Source organism: Lissotriton vulgaris, chromosome 2_2, assembly GCF_964263255.1.
Source record: "Lissotriton vulgaris chromosome 2_2, aLisVul1.2, whole genome shotgun sequence".
In the NCBI taxonomy this organism is placed as follows: domain Eukaryota; kingdom Metazoa; phylum Chordata; class Amphibia; order Caudata; family Salamandridae; genus Lissotriton; species Lissotriton vulgaris.
This window is the reverse complement of record NC_141688.1, coordinates 303,989,942-304,003,493: the sequence shown is the minus strand read 5'-3', so window position 1 is coordinate 304,003,493 and position 13,552 is coordinate 303,989,942.

Here is a 13,552-nt window from a genome sequence, read left to right as displayed (position 1 = left end):
ACAAGCATTTGCAATGCAAACGGTCTCTCGTTTGGGACCTTATATGTATTTAGCTATTCAGCACATTAGCCTGAGGGCTGAAAAATCTACTGTTCTTCAACTTGTATACAGCATGCGTCTCTCATGATAGATCAGTTGCAGCTCAGGTAGCAGCCGTGCAAGCTTCCCTGACATACACGAAGCAGGTACAATACATTGAGTAGCATGCTTCGTTACGACACAGTAGTCTCAGGCAGTTTTGTGTATGTCGGAGAAGTTTGCACGGCTGCTACGTGAGCTGCAACTGATCTGTCATGAGAAAAGCTTGCAGTCAGCTCTCTTGTGAACAAAGTACCATAACACATCAACAAGTGCTGAAGTTTACAAGGAATAAACATTCCACGCCCATTCAAATATGAGCATCTTTGCTGAGACTTCAAACAGCTATCAGTATTGCACTAGTAAAAGTACACCGCCTCTGCTTAGAAGTTCTGATACTACCAAATTAAATACATTACAGACCAGATGCACTAGAAGAGCTGAGACATTCAAAATGTATTGGCTAATGCACAGTTTAAAGACAATAATTTGTTTTGATACAGTGCTGAAAGAAGGCATGAACGGGAGGGGGTGGGGGGTAGTTGTGGTACAAGAAGTTACAGACTGCGGGAGGGAACGGGGAGAGACTGGGAAAAAAAACAATTTTACAAGTAAAGGGGCTGATAGCCTCGAAAGAGCAAAAATTATGCCATGGCAGTCAGGAGGCGTGGCTAAGAAGCCAAAAGCCAAAAGCCAAAAGCCAATCAAAATGCTGAATTTTTCATTGAAACCAATCAAATTTAGGGCCGGAAAGTGGGTGGAGCTTGCTATATTGTATACAGCATTTCTTGATGAGATAGCGCATGCGCTGCCTAGGCGAGACCTAAAAAAGGGAAAAGATTGAATAAGAAAAATAAAGGGGGCTGGAAAGACCCACTGTCAGGACAAATCAAAGACGGAGCAAGAATAAAGAAAAGAAGAGACATACAGGGAAGACAAAGGCAAAAAAAAAACCTTCCAAAACGGAAAAGGGAGAAACCACACCTAGAAGACAGGCAGCCGCCATGAAAGCCTTGTTTGGCGAAACTCTATTTGAGATACTAGATGCCTATCGAATCCTAACTAGTCACTAAGGACAGTTTTTTCCTTTCATTTTCCCCAGATTCTGGGTCATTGCTGCACCGCCTTGGGCACTCTGACCCTTGCTATCGATATCCACACGAAGGATCCGCATTTGATTTAACCGCCAGGAAGCTAAAAGCCGTACAAGCGAATCCGTTGTCGTCATGTCGATTTGATTTCGAGAGGTAAACAAACGTGAAGGAATGCGGATAGAACTTGGCAACATACCGAATTATCTTCTAACCCCTTGTTACTCTTATCCTTTTTTTGAGGGATAAAACACTGAATGTTTTGTTTTCCTTCTAATATCAGGATGGTGTTAATTTTCAAATTTTAATATCATTACGAGTTTTAACCACGGTTACTCGTCAAAACATAGGGAGCGGTGACACCTGAAAGATACACCTAAAAGACCACAGCTCCCCTCTTTTCCCGGCTTTTTCATCGTGTACGATTTAATTTGGAGCAATTATGCTCACTGAATAAGGTAAATTATGAAATAAATAAAGATTAACAATTGACAATGATATTTGAATTTGTTCTGACAACATTAGTCCCAATGCAAGTAGATTTGAATCTCTTTCTTATATACACAGGAGCGTGCTACCTAAAAACAATTAAGTGGACCGTTCTGTGGCCGTCGCCTAAATGAAACCGACCCTTGGCCATATTCTCTGATTGAAGAGTGCTAAGAAGGAAACGAGGGTAGAAGTAATAAGTGCGCAGTTAATACTGCATTTACAGGTAATACCATCGATGAGGAAATAAAAGGGGTCAGAGTAAATAACTCGTCTCGCTTTGAAGACTAGAGATTAAAGTAATAAAAATAGAGTTAAAAAACTGAAATACCAATATGTTTTGTCTTTTGAATTTCAACAGATATCACATACCGCACGACTAATATAGAAAAGGTGCCTCACTCCCAAAATCATTCTTGTACAGTTTTCTAAAAAAGAGTACAGTGGAAGGTTGCTACAAAACCCTTTATAGGTAAGATATTATTTGATGGTATTAGGCAAACAAGACAGTGCATAGAAATATAATTATGATTAAATAGCAGTTACTAAAATAGCCTATTAGACAATGACTGTGTTTTATATATACCAACAAATAAATAAAGATCTAGCAGGATAAACTTCCTTAAGACATCTAAATTTGTCCAATAAGAATAAGCCTTTAGAAAGCTTTGCCAATAAGAATTCACCTTCACACTATTCCCGAGAGGATATCTTCCTTTCTTTCCTGGCCAAACTATAAATAGTTAATACAAATGTGCTCTGTACTCTGTAGTCTCTACGATTCTGTATTATCACTCTCATGCATCATACAAGCCTGGCTAAGAAATCTTATTCTATTTTATTATCCCTTTTTTGAACTAATGCTCGATATGTGTTTATTAGAAATATCTTTTAAGAAAATTGTCAACAGACTGTTATAAATGGTTATGAATTGTTGGTCAGCTTTGGTCAGTCAAAAACAAAAGTTGCTGTATATAACTTAGAAAGGTTTGACCTTACATCTATCTAAAATCTGTTCTATTTTATTTAGAAAAAAGTGGCTGCATATTTTAAAGTCCTGATGAAGACAAAAGATTGTCGAAACGCGTTGACACAGCCCAAGTCTAACAAAATCTGAAGGAATAATCTGTAAATTAACGTTTTTGTATTTTTTTATATTCTGGTTTTAAAAATGTATCAGATTTGTCATTTCATAATCAATGTACTATATTCATCATGTTTACATAGCAACATTTTCTAAATCATTTATTATGCTATTTTTTTAAAAAAGATATCGAGATTAAAAATATATTTTTTATATCATAATAGTCTGTTGTACTAATTGTTTTTTACCATTTGTGTGTTTATCATATGTTGTGCTCATAATGTGTTATGAATTAGCCAGCTCCTTGTAGTCTAAGTCTGCCTGGGTATATACTGTTTCAAAAATTATTGTTTCCCTGACCCAGGAGTAGATCCTAACAGGGGGTCCCTGATACTTACCCAAGCCGCCATGAGCACATCACCTCATGCAGGCGCAGCCGGGCCTGTAGCAGGTGCAGCCGCACCACCCCAACATCACAGCCATGCCGCTGTGACACCGCTCCCACCATTCAAAGCGCTCACCGACCCCGCAATGGCGGCCCAGCTGGAAGTCCTGGATAGGGCGCCTCGACCACTACTTCAAGGGGACAAGAGAGACGGACGGGCCGTACAAACATCGCTGCTCATGCTCTATGGAGGAGGAGAGCTTTATGACCTTTTCAAGGCCCTCCCAAACACAGGTGATGAGGGTGATTTTGATGCTGCCGTGGCGGCCTTGGACCGGTATTTTTACCCCCAAATCAATCTGGACTTTGAGCGCTTCAAACTGAGACTAGCCACACAGCTCAAAACTGATTCCGTTGACGTCTTCTACGCCAGACTGAGGAGGCTTGCTAGCACTTGCACGTTCAAGGACCACAGGTAAGAAATTCCATCTGTACCTGTTCGGGCACAACTCCTGGGTGGTGACCGACCTTCTTTGAGGGGAAGACCACAGAGGATGGGCATTCCCATAAGAACCTCATACCCATAGCTACTAAGGATAGTTTGAGCTCTTTAAACCACGGAATCTGGTCGGAGGTAGTCATAGACTTGACTTCCCTCAATGCCTGTGCATACTGTGACAGCTCAGGAGTCGTCCAAAGACGGCGCCAGTAGGCTATAGGGCGAAATCAAGCTTGTTCCCTAATATTCCTGCTACCTGTGTCGAGATACAAGGGTGTCAGGGGTGTGGATTTGGGAAGCCCCAGGAGCGCTCGGAGGAAGTTGTTGTGTGCCACAGCTAGGGGTGATAAGTCACTTAAGCCCCATATTTCTGCTCCATATAGAATTGAAGCCCCTACCCTAATACTATAAATTTGTAATGCAGGGAAATGGGCTTGAATTTAGATTGTTTGTGCTCTCTGAGCAGGACACCCTCCAATTGTGAGTGCTTCAGATTCATCGTATCTATGTGGGGTTTCCAGGAAAAGTTCTTCCCTATTGTTAGGTCTAAGTACGAAAATGTATCTATTTGCTCTAGAGGGGCTTGGTCCAAACTAACCCTCCCCCCCACGGTTTTGTCCTTTTGGAAGACCATGAATTTAGTTTTGGATACATTGATTACTAAGTCCTGGTCACGACAAAAAGCCTCAAAACAATTTAGTGTAGGGAAAAATTTGGAACCCAGACGCTTTTTGGTTCTGCCAATTATTTTATTTAAGGTAGATTTTTCACCCTATTGTGTTTAATCAATGGGTGTTTTGTTTTTTATCCAAAATTAACAATTACTTCATTTGATACTGTGTTTGTAATAGTCTGAGGACTTGTTTTGTCATACACAGTCTAATTGTCATTATATACAACTTTTTGCATTTGACACAAAGAGACAACCATTTATGATACCACTGTACATAAACACTACATTAAACAAAATGACATTACATTAAACAAAGTGCAAATTGTACCCTTCTAACGGGTTTTATTGTCAGACCTGTCTTCAAGTGTCTTTGGTATGTTTGAGGTCTGATATTGCAAGGGGAAAATTATTTTTTTAAAACAAAATTGTTATTCGGTTAACTATAAAAGTCACTTCCTAATTTGCACCCTTGAGTATTGAGTATTGAGTATTAAGTATTGAGTTACTATGTTGATAAACAAAGAGAATAGAGTGGGGGCCAGGACACACCCCTGCCTGACTCCTGTTCCAACCTTAAACTTGCTCTTCACAGTGCCCTGCTTCCCCCATCGTACCTGGGCATAATTTGCATTGTGGAGCCTAACAATGTTGTTCAATAATGCTGGTGAGACTCCCAGCAAACAAAGGGCCTGCCATAATTCTACTCAGTTATGCAGGGGAATTATAATTTAGTGGACTCCTCTTGCAGTCTCACTGCAGACAGCATCATTTAAATGTCTGATAGAGATTTGTATTCCGTCCTACATGTAGTGGGTTTTGGAGCAGCCCCTTGCTCATAAATGAATGGTCTTCTTGTCTATCGCAGGTTCCTGCTCTTAATTGGGTAGCTTTCCTCCGTGATAATTTATTTTTCCCACATGTGGAAAAAATTTCTGTACCCTTGCTTGTATTAGTTGTATCTGGTAGTGTTGTATGATCATGTGCAATAGGACCCTTAAAGGTACGTAATCGCTTGGGAAGGATCTGGGTAAGGTCAATAAAGTGCGTTCAGTTAACTCTTGCATGCCGAAGAATGATGACGCGCCTTGCAGAGCTCCGTGTGTGGCGTGGTCATTGGCGTGCTCTAGAGCTGGGGTGGTTGCTACCTCTCCTTCCACTACAGAAGTCATGCAACTAATAGGACCATTTTAGCCCTTGCTACGGGCTCTTTAGCTATGTATAGCTTTGTTCCAGTGGCATAGTGAACCCAACACCCACGTTTGGGCATATGTGGCGTACTTAGGGCGCCAAAAGCAAAAACAACATGGTGATGTATGGAATGCTTGAATTAATCTCGGCCACTGGCAATCGCTCGCTGTAGGAAGCTAGCTTTTTATCTAGTGTACCAAAATGAGGTACACTACATAGAAAGTCCATATGGCCCTTATTGGTTTACAGGGCCAAATTCTCTCTTTTGTAGTAGTGTGGGCGAGCAGTTTAGGCTTATCAGGGGGTAGTGTTAAGCATTTGATGCACACACAGAGTGAATAAATGAGACACTCTCAAGAAGAAACTCGAGACCAATTTAGAAACGGTAACCTGTATTTTTATAATGTTTTTATAAGTCATTTGCAAACAACCAACAGGACTGATCTTCTGAACTGGTGAGTATGGGCCAGGGTCTAAGAAAGAACCAGGAGTTCAGTTTTACTTGTTCTGCGGTGTACGGGTGCAAGGGCGCTTTCAGCGGTGGTAGCTTCAGACACTACACGATATAGTCAATGGTAAAGGTACCTGTGGAAAAGTAGCTGCAAGAAGGGACTGGGTGACCAGTCTGGCAGAACCGAAATGGTTGGTCTGTTCTTGAGGGTCTCAGGGGCACAGTCGGTAGGGTCAGACTTGGGCTGTGGTGCTCGACTGCAGAGTTGTTTTAGTTGGTGGTGTTAGAGGCTCTCACGTGAATTCATGGACTTAAATAGGCTCTCATTCTTTCCCTGTATGTGAACTCATGGACTTCAGTAGGCTTCCATTTCCTGTCTCTGAACTTAGGGACTGCAATAGGTTCTCAGTCATTTCCTGTCTGTGAACCCATGACCTTCAAAAGGCTGTCACTAATTCCCTCTCTGTAACCCGATGGACACCAATCGACTCTCACTCATTTCCTGTCTGTGAATCCATGGACTTCAAAAGGCTCTCACTCATACCCTATATGTGAACTCATGCACTTCGGTAGGCTGTCACTCTTTCCATGTCTGTGAATCCATGGACTTCAAAAGACTCTCACTCATTCCCTGTCTCTGAACCTATGGACTTCAACAGGCTCTTATTCCCTGCCTGTGAGCTCATGTACTTCAGTAGGCTCTCATTCATTCCCTGTCTGTGAACCCATGGAGTTCAATAGGCTCTCACTCATGCCCTATATGTGAACACATGCACTTCGGTAGGCTGTCACTCTTTCCATGTCTGTGAATCCCTGGACTTCAATATGCTCTTACTCATTCCCTGTCTGTTAACTCATGTATTTCAGTAGGCTCTCATTCATTCCCTGTCTGTTAACTCATGTGTTTCAGTAGCTCATTCATTCCCTGTCTGTTAACTCATGTGTTTCAGTAGGCTCGCATTCATTCCCTGTCTGTTAACTCATGTTTTTCAGTAGGCTCTCATTCATTCCCTGTCTGTTAACTCATGTGTTTCAGTAGGCTCTCATTCATTCCCTGTCTGTTAACTCATGTGTTTCAGTAGGCTCTCATTCATTCCCTGTCTGTTAACTCATGTGTTTCAGTAGGCTCTCATTCATTCCTTGTCTGTTAACTCATGTATTTCAGTAGGCTCTCATTCATTCCCTCTCTGTTAACTCATGTGTTTCAGTAGGCTCTCATTCATTCCCTGTCTGTTAACTCATGTGTTTCAGTAGGCTCTCATTCATTGCCTGTCTGTTAACTCATGTATTTCAGTAGGCTCTCATTCATTGCCTGTCTGTTAACTCATGTATTTCAGTAGGCTCTCATTCATTCCCTATCTGTTAACCCATGGACTTCAATAGGCTCTCACTCATTTCCTATCTGTGAACCCATAAACTTTAATAGATTCTTATTCCCTATCTGTGATATCATGGACTATAATAGCCTCTTATTCATTCCCTATCTGCAGTGGCAGCCGGTGCAGGTAAGAGCGATGAAGCATGGGTGCAGGTGGAGTCGACTGATGACGAGTAGGGAAAAAAAAGAGCTGTCTGTGAACTCATGGACGTCAATTGGCTCCCATTCACTGACTGTGAACCTAACAACTTTAATAGGCTCTCACTGAATCCCTGTCTGTCAGCCCATTGACTGCAATAGTCTATCCCTCATTCTCTATCAGTCAACCCATGGACTTCAATAGTCTCTTCCTCATTCTCTATCAGTCAACGCATGGGCTTTGGTAGGCTCTCACTCATTCCCTCTCTGTAAACCCATGGACTTTAATAGGGGAGAGGATGGAGACTTACGGCTAGAGCGGTCAACGTCGAAGCTGGAGAACCAGGTTCGAGTCTCGGCAACAACGCTCAACATCCTATGATTCTGGGCAAATCACGTAATCTCCCCATGCCTAACAAAAATTAATGTGTTCTCATGTAACGAAACTGGTGCTATGTAAAGCGCTCTGATACCCAACATCTTCGGGTCTAGTTCGCGCAATATAAAACTCTAAAAAAAAAAAAAAAAGGCTGTCAATCGTTCCTAAGTTGTAAACCCATGGAATTCAATAGGCTTACTTTCCCTGTTGGTGAACTCATCAACTTTAATAGACTCTCACTAAATCCCTATCTGTGTATTCATGGGCTTCAATAGGCTCTCGCTCATTCTCTGTTAATGACCCCATGGACTTCAATAGGCTGTCACTCATTCCCTGTCTTTCAACCCTTTGACTTCAGTAGGCTCTCACCCATTCCCTGGTCTCTAGGAAGGACCGCCCCACCCACCCAGGAGGAGGAATTGCCATCGTCCACAAATCCACCCTCCACCTGAGCATACTCCCCGACGAGCCCACAGACCTGATGGAACACCTTCACTTCAAGATACTGGCCATCCCCACCTCCACCCTCCGAGGAACCCTCATCTACCGACCCCCTGGACCCCGTGGACTTTTCGCCAACTCCATCACAGACATCATCTCCCTGCATGCCATCGCATCCACCAACTACACACTACTGGGTGACCTCAACTTCCACCTCGACAACCAACTGGACCCCAGTACCACATCCCTCCTGGACAACCTTCACAACATTGGACTCCGCTAAATTGTGACCAAACCCATGCACTCAGCAGAACACACCCTCGACCTCCTCTTCACAACTGGAAACTCCATCACCTTCCGCCAGCCCCATCAACTGACCAGCGATGCGTGCACTTAATCCTTCAGAACACCCACCATCTACAGACACCAGCACCTGTTTCCATGAAGAAACTGGACCAGAATGACCGACGACCAGCTAACCTCATCACCCAGCAACTCCACCCCAACCATTGTGGAAAACGACAACCCCAACACTGCAGACCGAACCCTGCACAGAGGGATCTCAAACAGCGCCATCACCATAGCCCCCCTCAAGAAAAACAACACCCACGCCAAGAAAGGTAGATGGTTGATCGCTGAACTTCAAGAGTGAGACGCACTTGCAGCCGCCTCGAAAAGGCCTGGAGGTATACCACATCCACAGGAGCCCACAACAACTTCAGAGCCGCCACCATCGCCCACCACCAACTCATCAGAAAAACGAGGAAAAAAGCGATTGAAGACAGAATCTCCACTCATGCACACAACAGCAAAGAACTCTTTAACATCATCAAGGAGTTCGCCCAACCCACCAACGAGTTCATCAACATCCCTCCCTCACAAGACCTCTGCAACAAACTCAGCACCTTTTTCCACCACAAATTCAAGAGCATCTACAACAACTTTGACGAAGACAACCAACACACTGAACCCTCACCAACCACCCCTGACACCCTGAAGCTAGCGATCTACAACTGGGCAACCCTCACCACTGAAGACACACTGAAGACGATGAAGTCAGTCCACTCTGGGGCCCCCACCACATTTGCAACAGAGCCGCCGACACCATTGCACCCATGGTCTGCCACACCAACAACTGCTCCCTGGCAAACACCTCCTTTCCCGATGACTGGACACATGCCGAGATCAACCCCCTCCAGAAAAAACCCTTGGCGTACCCCACCGACCTCAAAAGCTACAGACCCATCTCCAGCTTCAGAAAAAAAAACAGTACGAAAACCGCCCTCCTAGCCGCAACAGACGACATCCACACCCTATTGGACAAAGGAGAAACAGCAGCCCTCATTCTCCTCGACCTCTTAGTGGCATTCGACAGTCTCTCACCACACTTTAATACACAGTCTCCACGACGCAGGGAACCAAGACAAGCCCCTCGAGTGGATCCACTCCTTCCTCTCCGGCAGAACGCAGCTGATCAGACTCCCCCTTTTCCTCTCGGACCCCACACCAACCACCTGCAGAGTCCCGCAGGGATCCTCCCTCAGCCCTACGCTCTTCAACATCTACATGGCTGCGCTCGCCCCATCGTCAGAACCTACGGACTCAACATTGTGTCATACTCAGATGACAACCAACTCATCCTTTCTCTATCCAACGAACCAAACACCGCCAGACACAACTTTCGAGAAGGCATGGAAGCCGTCGCCAAATGGAAGGAAAAACAGCTGCCTACAACTAAACACCAACAAAACAGAACTACTCATCATTAGGCCCAAATCCCAATGGTTGGACTGACACCTAGTGGTCCCACGCACTCGGAGGCCCGCCCACCCCTACAGACCACGCATGCAATCTGGGAAGTCCTGGACTCAGAGCTCAAAATGGACCGCCAGATCAACTCAGTCTTGTCCTCTTTCTTCCACACCCTCCGCCTCATACGTAAGACCTTCAAATGGATTTCCCTTGAACACAGAAGACCTTTACTCACGCCCTGGTCACCAGCAGACTTGACTACGGCAACGCACTCAATGCTGGAATAAACAAAAACCTCACCGCAAGCTACAGAACATCCAAAACGTTGCCACAAGACTGGTCCTCAACCTGCCAAGACACTGCCATCTCCCATCACCTGCCCACACACCACTGGCTCCCCATCAAAGCTAGAGTCACCTTCAAGATGCTCACCCACGCTCACAAGGCCCTCCACGACACCGGACCAGCATATCTGATGAACCAACTCAAATTCCACGGACCCCAAAGGACCCTGCAATCAGCCCAGCTCTCCTATGCCGCAGTCCCCCGCACCAGAAAGACCAGATCAGGAGGATGCTCCTTCTCCTTCCTTGCGGCCAGAGCCTGGAACGACTTCCGCTCCACCTCAGACAGACAACATCGCTCCCCTACTTCACAAGAAACCTCAAAACTTGGCTCGTCGGCAGAACCCCTCCTTGATGGAATGGAACCTGCAAACCCGCCCGCCCCCACGCCTTGAGACCCTTATGGGAGAGTAGTCACGCTTAACAAACACCTTGATTGTCAACCCATGGACTATAACAGGCTCTCACCCATTCCTTGTCAGTTAACCCATGGACTTCAATAGGTTCTCACTCATTCCCTCTTTGTAAACCCATTTACTTCAATAGGCTCTCACACATTCCTCATCTATCAACCCAGGAAACTCATTCCCTGGTTGTAAACCTGTAGAATTCAATAGGCTCTCACTCATTCCCTATCTGTGAACTCATGGAGTTCAATAGGCTCTCAATCATTGCCTATAGGTGAACTCATGGGCTTCAATAGACTCTCCCTCATTCCCTATCTGTGATCTAATGGACTTCAATAGGCTCTCAATCATTCTCTCTCAGTGAACCCATGGACTTCATTAGGTTGTCACTCATTCCCTTTCTGTCAACCCATGGACTTCATTAGGTTGTCACCCATTTCCTGACAGTCAACCTATGGACTTCAATAGTCTCTCCCTCATCCTCTATTAGCCCACCCATGGACTTCAGTAGCCCATCACTCATTCTCTCCCTGTGAACCCATGGACTTCAGTAGGCCCTCACTCATTCTCTCCCTGTGAACCCATGGACTTCAGTAGGCCCTCACTCATTCTCTCCCTGTGAACCCATAGACTTCAGTAGGCTCTCACTCATTCCCTATCTATCAACCCATAGACTCCAGTAGGCTTTCAGTTGTTTCCTGTCTGTGAACTATGGACTTCAATAGGCTCTCAATCATTCCCTCTTTGTAAACCCAGGGAATTCAAGAGGCTCTTTCACTTTCCCGGTTGGTGAACCTATTGACTTTAATAGGTTCCCACTTAATCCCTGGAGGACTCATGTGCTTCAATTGGCTCTCACTCGTTCCCTATCTGTGAACCTATGGACTTCAATAGATTCTCATTCCCTGTCTGTGAACAAATTGAATTTAATATGCCCTCATTCATTCCCTATTTATGTGCTATTGGACTTCAATAGGCTCTCGCTCCTTTCCTATCTGTGAACCCATGAACTTCAATAGATTCGTATTCCCTATCATGGACTACAATAGCCTTGTTCCCTGTCTGCAGTGGCAGCCGGTGCAGGTAAGAGCGATGAACCATGGGCGCGGGTGGAGTTGACAGATGATGAGGAGGAAAATTTTAATTTAAAAAAGAACTGTCTGTGAACTCATGGACGTCAATTGGCCCCCATTCACTGACTGTGAACCTATGGACTTCAATAGGCTCTCACTGAATCCCTGTCTGTCAGCCCATAAACTGCAATAGTCTCTCCCTCGTTCTCTATCAGTCCACCCATGGACTTCAATAGTCTCTTCCTCATTCTCTATCAGTTAATCCATGGACTTCAGTAGGCTCTCACTCATCCCCTCTCTGTGAATCCGTTGAATTCAATAGGCTCTTATACCTTCCCTGTTGGTGAACGCCTCAACTTTAATAGACTCTCACTAAATCCCTACCTGTGAATTTGTGGGATTCAATAGGCTCTCACTCATTTTCTATCTATCAACTGAATCACTTCAATATTCTTTCACTCGTTCCCTGAGAGTAAACTCATGGGCTTCAAAAGGCTCTCACTTATTCCCTATCTATGTAGTAATGACTTCAAGCTCTATCTCATTGCGTGTCTGTCAGCCTATGGACTACAATAGACTCTCGCTCATCCCCTGTCTGTTAGCCCATGGACTAAAGTTGGGTCTCGCTCATTGCCTGTCTGTTAGCCCATGGACTGCAATAGGCCCTTATTCATTCCTTGTCTTTGAACCCATGGACTACGATAGGCTCTCACTCATTCTGTGTCTGTGAACCCATGGGCTTCAATAGACTCTAGCGCAATCTGTGTCAGTGAACCCATGGACTGCAATAGGCGCTCACTCATTCCCTGTCTGTGAACCCATTTACTTCAATAGTCTCCCCCCCAATCTCTATCAATCAACCCATGGACTTCAGTAGGCTGTCCCTCATTCCCTCTCTGTGAACCTATGGACTTTAATTGGCTCTCACTCATTCCCTATCTATCAACCCAGGGACCTCAATAGACTCTCACACTTTCCCTGTTGGTGAACTCATCGACTTTAATAGACTCTTGCTATATCCCTATAGAACTCAAAGGCTTGAATAGGCTCTCACGTGTTCCTTATCTGTGAACCTATGGACTTTAATAGATTATCATTCCCTATCTGTCAACCCTTGGACTTCAACAGGCTCTCAATCATTCCTGGTTGTAAACCTGTGGAATTCAAAAGGCTCTCACACTTTCCCTGTTGGTGAACTCATCGACTTTAATAGACTCTCACTAATCCCTATCTGTGAATCTGTGGGATTCAATAGGCTCTCGCTCATTCTCTGTCAGTGAATCCATGGACTTCAATATGCTGTCACTCATTCCCTGTCTGTCATCCCTTTGACTTCATCAGGCTCTCACCCATTCACTGTATGTCAACCGAGGGACTTCAATAGGCTTATTCCCTGTCTTCCGACCCATGGACTATTACTGGCTTTCCCACATTCACTGTCTGTCAAATCCTGGACATCAATTGGCTCTTACTCAATCCCCGTCTGCCAATCCTTAGAATTCAATAGTCTCTCCCTCATTCTCTATCAATTAACACATGGACTTCAGTAGGCTCTCAATCATTCCCTGGTTGTAAACCTGTGAATTTGAATAGGTTCTCTCTCATTCCCTGGTTGTTAACCCGTGGAATTCAATAGGCGCTCTCACTTTCCCTGTTGGTGAACTCATCGACTTTAATAGACTCTCACTAATCCCCATCTGTG